Source organism: Camellia sinensis, chromosome 15, assembly GCF_055761805.1.
Source record: "Camellia sinensis isolate YWXY chromosome 15, ASM5576180v1, whole genome shotgun sequence".
In the NCBI taxonomy this organism is placed as follows: Eukaryota; Viridiplantae; Streptophyta; class Magnoliopsida; order Ericales; family Theaceae; genus Camellia; species Camellia sinensis.
The window spans coordinates 63,027,495-63,034,667 of NC_138975.1; the positions used below are offsets into that span (position 1 = coordinate 63,027,495).

A 7,173-nucleotide genomic window follows, 5' to 3' on the forward strand; every position below is an offset into this window, starting at 1 on the left:
CTCCAATGATGACTTTGCTCCCTCCATTTATTCTCTCATTTCAACTATCATTTCAAAATAACAAGTACATGCTACTTAATCAAACTTTATTAACTTAATTTAGAGTTACATACTGCAAAATAAAATAACATAAGACATAATCATGGAAGGGGAAGAACACAACAATCTGAGTTCCTTGATCATGCCAAAATTTTTGTGCCTGACCGTTCATTTAGAGGTATCTCAAGTCAGCTCTTGTGAAATGGATCCTGTGCTCTAACCATGATCACTTAAAATTGAAAGCATTTAGTGATGCAAATTGGGTTGGTTCAGTCGATGATAGACAAAATGCAAACATATGTGTGTATACGAAGAGAACATGTGCCTACTTTTGGTGTCTCTCATTAGCCTTTTCCTGTATTTATCTCTCTTCTCTCTATATATATCTCTCTCTCTCTCTCTTCTTGTCTTCATCTTTTACCCTAAATTTAATTGTCACCAATTTTATATGAAAATTTGTCTCAACAACACAATTCAAATTGTTCTAAAATCTAAACATGACAAAGAAATTGGTAAGATTGTGAAGAAATCCCACCTTCCAGCACCAAGTGCCCCCTGAAAAACATAAAGTTTCTCACTCATAGCTATTTGAAAAACACAATAGTTTGTCTTAGAGATGTAATAGAAAATTTAAAAGTAGTGATCAAAAAACTGAATCCTCATGCAAGTGTTACAGAGTAGTGACGTAAGTAGATTGTACCAGAGAGAACAGGGCGTGCCCTTGTAATGGCATCCGACTGTCCTGATGAAATAATCTGCGTATTATAGAAATATCAGCTTTAGCCAGCTATAAAATAGCAAAACAAAAGCAAAATGATCCTCTACTTATGTGAGGAAGAAATAGGATATGAGATACATAATCTTACCATTATTTTGCCATTCAAAACCTCTGACATTCCCTTAGAGACATATATATCAACTACAAAAACTCTCTCCAAATCCTCTACTAGAGTAGAAACAGATTAATGATTAGAGGAGTTAGAAAATGTTCAATGCAGATGTAAGTTTAGCACAAGCTGAGCAAACACCAAATTCTTTCTTTTGCTTTTCCATTAAGTTAGATGTAACCAGTAACCAGTAAACTTCTAGGGCATGTTTGATTGGGTGGATTAGAGCATGGGATTGGGATTATTAATCCATGGGCCCAATTATCCTATGTTTGTTTTAACATTGTGGTTTAGGATTATTAATCCAATGGATAATTAATCCAACAAATTTGTAGGATTATTAGTAATGGGGTAGGGGTGGGATTATTAATCCAATAGATATTAATCTAATTGGATAGTGAATACCACACTAATTTAATAGGATTATTAATACTTCACTATTAGTCTTGTGAATCAAACATGACCCTAAGGCATAAATTTGGTATAACAGTAAAGAACACATTATTATTGAATGTTCTACTCTCTTCTCTTTTCTTTTCTTTTTTCCTTTTTTGCTTTTTTTGATAAGTAAATAAAGTATAGATTCATAGAACACAAAGGGTCATCACCCCTGTACATTAGAGATTTGCAGACAGAAGAACAAAAAACAAAACAAAAAAAGAAAGATAGACATTAAACCTTCCCCAAAAGATAAACAAAAAAAGAAAAAATAAAATGATTTAACTATGAACTTTCTCCCTTGTCCTTTCATTTCAACTCACCTCCCCTGCCCTCATTAACCTTCATATCAATAATGGAGGGCATGATCCACTAGGCAGAGTTAAAAAGTTGCTAAAGCTCTATAATCTCATTAATGGAAAAATAAAGATAAGAACAACTATGGCCGTCTATGATAAATCTAGAGTAAAAATGATGAAACAGAAAAAAAAGAAAAGAAAGAGTATCATAACACACTGTTGAGCTGCCGATAAATCTAAAACTAAATAGCACAAAACTACGACGACATCCACCAACAAACCAGACAGAACAGAAAAGTTAACCAAGAGTATAAAAGAAAATTCTATACAAATATTTTTTTTATCTAGAGAAAATGAATTGCCTGTGAGTCGCTTCTCGAGCTTCTGTATATGAGCAGGTAGTATGGTTGAATGGAGAATGATGACGGCATCTTTGCGTAACCCTGCAAAACTAGAAAATAGTATATTCTGAACATCAACCAAGCAGACTAATTATAAATTCAGAAAACATTAAGGATCTCCACAAAACCTTTTAAAGCACTCTAATGACCAAAAAGTAGGTCATTTATTTGATCTGCATGAGATATCAATACAACCAAAGCTACAACATCTGCATGCAAAGAAATGAGAGAAGGAAGCATCAGAAAGTCAATTTTTAGCTCTTCAAAAAAATAAGGTCACAATTTATAGAGAAAATAAAAGAAGAACATATTCAGTCAACTATGATGCAAAAGTATATATATATATCATTGTTTTTAGGTGTTTCTTCAGGTAGCTAAATGTACTGAGTTTTTGGTGCCTTCTAAGTTTTTAGGTGTTTCTTTAGGTAGCTAAATATACTATTCGAAGTCATTTTGAACCCTTATATTCCTTTTACCAATCAAAGTCATTTAACCCCTTATCTCCCTTCATACCAATCAAAGTTTATTAATTACAATCAAAGTGCTTCTGGAATCAAAGTCAAAGTCATTGCTTTTCGAATAAAAAATTCAAAGTCATTCAAACACAGAGCAAAATTCATTGCTTTTGGAATAAAAAATTCAATCGCGAAATGCCCTAAATTCAATCGTGAACAAATTCAATGAACAAACAGAGAGATGGGAAATGAAGACAGACCTCAAAGGCTTGTACGGCATAGCCAGAGCGAAGGAGTGAGGAGGCCAATTGCAAGCTCAGTTGGTCCAAGCCAACGAACCAAATTACACTCTGAGACGCCATTGGAGCGAGTTCAAAGGACATTTATAAAGGTTAGATTTCCTCCATCAAAAGAAATTCCCAATGCAGAATAAAGTATTCCCAAGTAAAACTCCATGTCACATAAAATGGGAGTAACAGATAACCTTTGACCTTATATATTGTTCTCTATTTTTCTTTTTCTTTTTCTTTTTATATTATCTCTTTCACACTCACACACAACCACTCACTCACTCATTGGTGTGCAATAATGTGAGATCTCTTTTGTACATCATTTTGTTAGTAGTTACCACTAACCAATAAAGAAAATGGAAGATTTTTTTTGTCTCCATGCCATGATTGGTTGAGCTCTAGCATGGAGTTTATATCCAATCAAGAACAACCAAAGAAAGCAAAAACAAAACCACAAAACAGCAGCAGATAGTATCATACATCAATTGTTAAAGGACACCCAAATGAACCTTTGCAAATTCAATAAATGAGTTCACCCCATCTACATATGGCTGACTGAATCTATCAGAAATTAACATCAAACTCCTGTCCATGTTTGATCATAAGATAGTAGTTAATATTAATAGTACACAACCTTTTATTTTTTATTTTTTTATTCTTTAAACATGAAGACAAAGTAGTTAATATAAGTGTAGAGTGACACATCATCGTCAATAAAGGTGCATCTACCTATAGGCTTTTTTAATTTTGTATCAAGGTTTCGACCAACAAATCCTTTAAAGTTCTATTATATCTGCATATATTATGTATTAAGTTAAGTGTTTTTTACATTTATCAACAAAAAACAAGAAAATATATATTTTTTTTAATGTCTGTTAAATGGTAAAAGGCAGTTGGCATGGCAATGTACCATTCCAATTCATTCCAATATCTTTTTTAAAGGACATTACCTAATGGCTCCTACAAATTAAGGGCATAGGGAAGGACTAAGGGTGGCTACAGGCCTAAACTCTGTAATATTTGTGGGAAGGGACTACATTTTTCAATTCCAACCCATATTTTCATACACGGGAACTCAAGCATTTACCACTACACCAATCAATACCCCCTCTTTGATGAAACTTCTATGTTTATCTAAATGGGATTTTCAGCCCTCCTAAAAAGCCCTAGCACAAATTACATCCTGCCACTGCCTCTAAATTATCTATTAATGAACCAATTGAAAAGTCGGGAACCAAAGTGACACAAACCTCAAACTATAGGGACCGTTAGTATAATTCGCCCAAGATAAAAAGATCAAAAATAAAAAGTGCACTTTTGTAGTACACCCCAAACACTCTCTTAGCTTAAAAAACCATCTAAAACCCAACTTAAAAAACTAAGCTATTTAAACTTTTTTTGAGCTGAAAAGAAAAATAAGCTGAAAACAAAATAAGTGGAACCAAACACCCTATCATTTTAGGTACAACTACTAACGCATGTGTTTTCAAAAGTTAAACAAAATAAGTTGCAAATAAGTGGAAACCAAACAGCCTTTTTATATACAACTACTAAAGCATGTGTTCTCAAATTTTAAATTAAGTTGGTTGCAAATTTGAACTACTAAAGCATGTGCTTTCAATTACAACATTGTATTTACGCTTTTATATTCACATTTAAACACGTAAAAAATCATAAAAAAAACCCTTAAGCTTTATGGTATAATATCTTATTGCATCCTCTATTTCTAACATTACATTGTCTCCAGAGTGTTCTTATACTGGATACAATAGACCATTTCCTTTGTGAGACAGAATTTCAACTCCTGAATAGGTGCTTCAGTGAGCAAGGCTACATGAAAGAGAATCCCAGTAAGCTTCAGCATGGAAGTGGGTTACTTAAGGTATGACAAATAAGCCACCTCTATGCCCTGGGGGCAAGGATGAAATGTCAAAACTCATAGTAGGGGCACTAACAGGCTCAGAATTGGTGACTTGTATTGGGTTTAAGATGGAACAGATTGTAAAGCCTCTCTTATTCATATGCACCAGTAGAAGTGTTCTTATTTTATTACCTAACATAAATAGTCACTGTGGGTTCTTATTAATATTTGAAGTAAGAGGGCCACTGAGAAGATGAATAAATTCTTGGTGAATGGGCACAGGCATCCTCTCATACAGAGGCAAATCCATGTTCTAACCTAAACGTTTGATGTGGATTCAGGTTAGGTGTTCATTAAAATTTCATATCCTTTTAGTTTTGCATTTCAAAATGATATTGTACTGGACAACCCGTAAAGGCCCCATCTTCCCCAAATCAAGCATGGAATTTGTTTGGAAAAAGCATCCTTCAGAGAACCCCAAAATCTAAATAATAGAAGAAGTGAAAATAGACAAACATAGATTCATTTAAGAAATTGAGAGAGAAAAGTAGGGGCATTGAGATACAAAGCAAAAGGGAACAAACCTGTAATGGGAGACTGAAGCACCGATCTCGCACGGCAGCAGCAAACGGCACAAACCCTACGCTCAAGAGTGAAATCGTGAGGGAGAGAGAACTACGAATTCTGAGATAAGGATGTGCAAGAGTGAAATCGTGGAGATTGATTTGGGGAGATTTGATGAGGGAAAAAAAAAGGAGGGAATTTGAAGAGGGAAATGGCACCGCTGATTTTACCTGCTCTACCCAAACAAATAAATAAAATAAAATATTCAAAACAATTTTTAAATTTGTTTTTTTTAAAAAAAAAATTAAAAATAATTTCGGAGCAATAAAAATCAAAATTATATTTTTAAAATTTTAAAAAATATTTATGACCTAAAAGATTAAAAAAAAACAAAAAAAAAATTTTATTTGTTTTTTTTTTTTGAAAAAATTATAAATAATTTGAAAGCAATAAAAATCAAATTTATATTTTTATAATTTTATAAAGTATTTATGACCTAAAAGATAAAAATATACAAAAATAATAAGTTTTTTTTTTCACCCAATTTTTTTTTTTAGTTTTTTAGGGAAAAAAAATTGAAACTAGTTTCTGAAAATAAAAACAAACATATTGAAATTGATAATCTAACCATATTCTTTGAAAAAGTTTAAATTATCTCAAATTAGTCATATCAACTTAAGAGTGTGTTTGGGCTCAATGGATTCATTTTGTGATCTAATTCAATGATTATTTTAATTTTACAATTCAATAACTAAAATATTTAAAACTCTTTCAAAAGTTGTAATCAAAAACACAAATCACTAAATCACATCATTCCACTGGCAAAACTTTTACCGACGAATAGTGTCATCGTCGCTAAATGGTTAACTCTTTACCCACGCCAACTTATCGTCACCAAAAGTAAGTACACTAATAGCAACACTCATTGTGTTGCTAAAACATAAGCTTCGTAGGTAAAAGTTTTGAAATTTTGGCGCCAACCAAAAAATTTGGCGCTAAAATAATCTTATGCCTTTTTAGCGACGGCAACAAATTGCGTCGGTAAAGGTATACTTTTACCAACGAAATTGATCACTGTGTCGCAAAAAATATACTTTTGGCGATGAAAAATTGACGTCGTTGCCGAAATTGACGTCGTCGCCAAAAGTAGTCGCCAAAAGTGCAATTTCTTGTAGTGGCTTTAGATTGGTTAATTCATTTGAGTCTTGTATTGCATAGTTGTAGTTTAATTTCTTTCACTAGCTTGATGTTTTAATGCTTTAATCATCATTGTTTTGAGTTAATAGCATGTTTAGTTGTTGTTTTGCACTTCATTTCTGGACTTAAAATCTCTGTAATCTCCCTCCATTCTTCACTCTTTTGTTTCTTTTGAAAACGGTTTCAAACCACTTGTTTGCCTAAGTGTGAAATGGAGGTGTTGCACCTAATGGTTTAATCCCTTAGGGGGTTCATTACCAACAGTGTAATCCCTCTGTCATGCCCAAAGCAACTTGTTGTTTGAGTTATCTTTCCATTAGAGGACACTCACTAATAGACTTAATCAATTAAAGAATGGTTTTGGTAATTAAAATGAGTAAACAAAATTGGGCAAGTAAAAGAGGGAAGATAAGCATCTTTTGTGTTGTATTGCATGTGTTCAAATCAGACGTTAGTTTGAACACAAGGGAAATGAGACATTTCATACTTAAAAAGGATGAAATGTGCTATTTTCCTTGGTCTCCGTTACCCTTGATCATGCATGATAGGGTGATGGTCCTCTGGTCTTATTTTGCATTCATTGAAGGTGCACAATTGGTTTCAGAAACCATCATGCAATGAAGTTGCTTTATTGATGGTTTGTAAACCTAAATTTTGCCCCTCCTTTGATCTCCCTACAAAAAGGAGAGGCCAAGTGTGCAAATAACTGTGAGAATACACTGTTTGCTCTGTCTGCTCTCTG

The 7,173-nt window shown here is 33.1% G+C and overlaps 1 long non-coding RNA gene across 1 annotated transcript; it reads right to left on the bottom strand.

The window, feature by feature from the left end:
- Positions 1 to 749: 749 nt before the first annotated feature.
- On the bottom strand, positions 750 to 2,254 carry LOC114272365 (uncharacterized). Its single transcript, XR_014356403.1, has 4 exons — positions 2,193 to 2,254; positions 2,026 to 2,106; positions 906 to 982; positions 750 to 794 (listed from the first exon to the last, which is right to left on the bottom strand). It is a non-coding gene; the product is annotated as an uncharacterized LOC114272365 (long non-coding RNA).
- Positions 2,255 to 7,173: the final 4,919 nt, after the last annotated feature.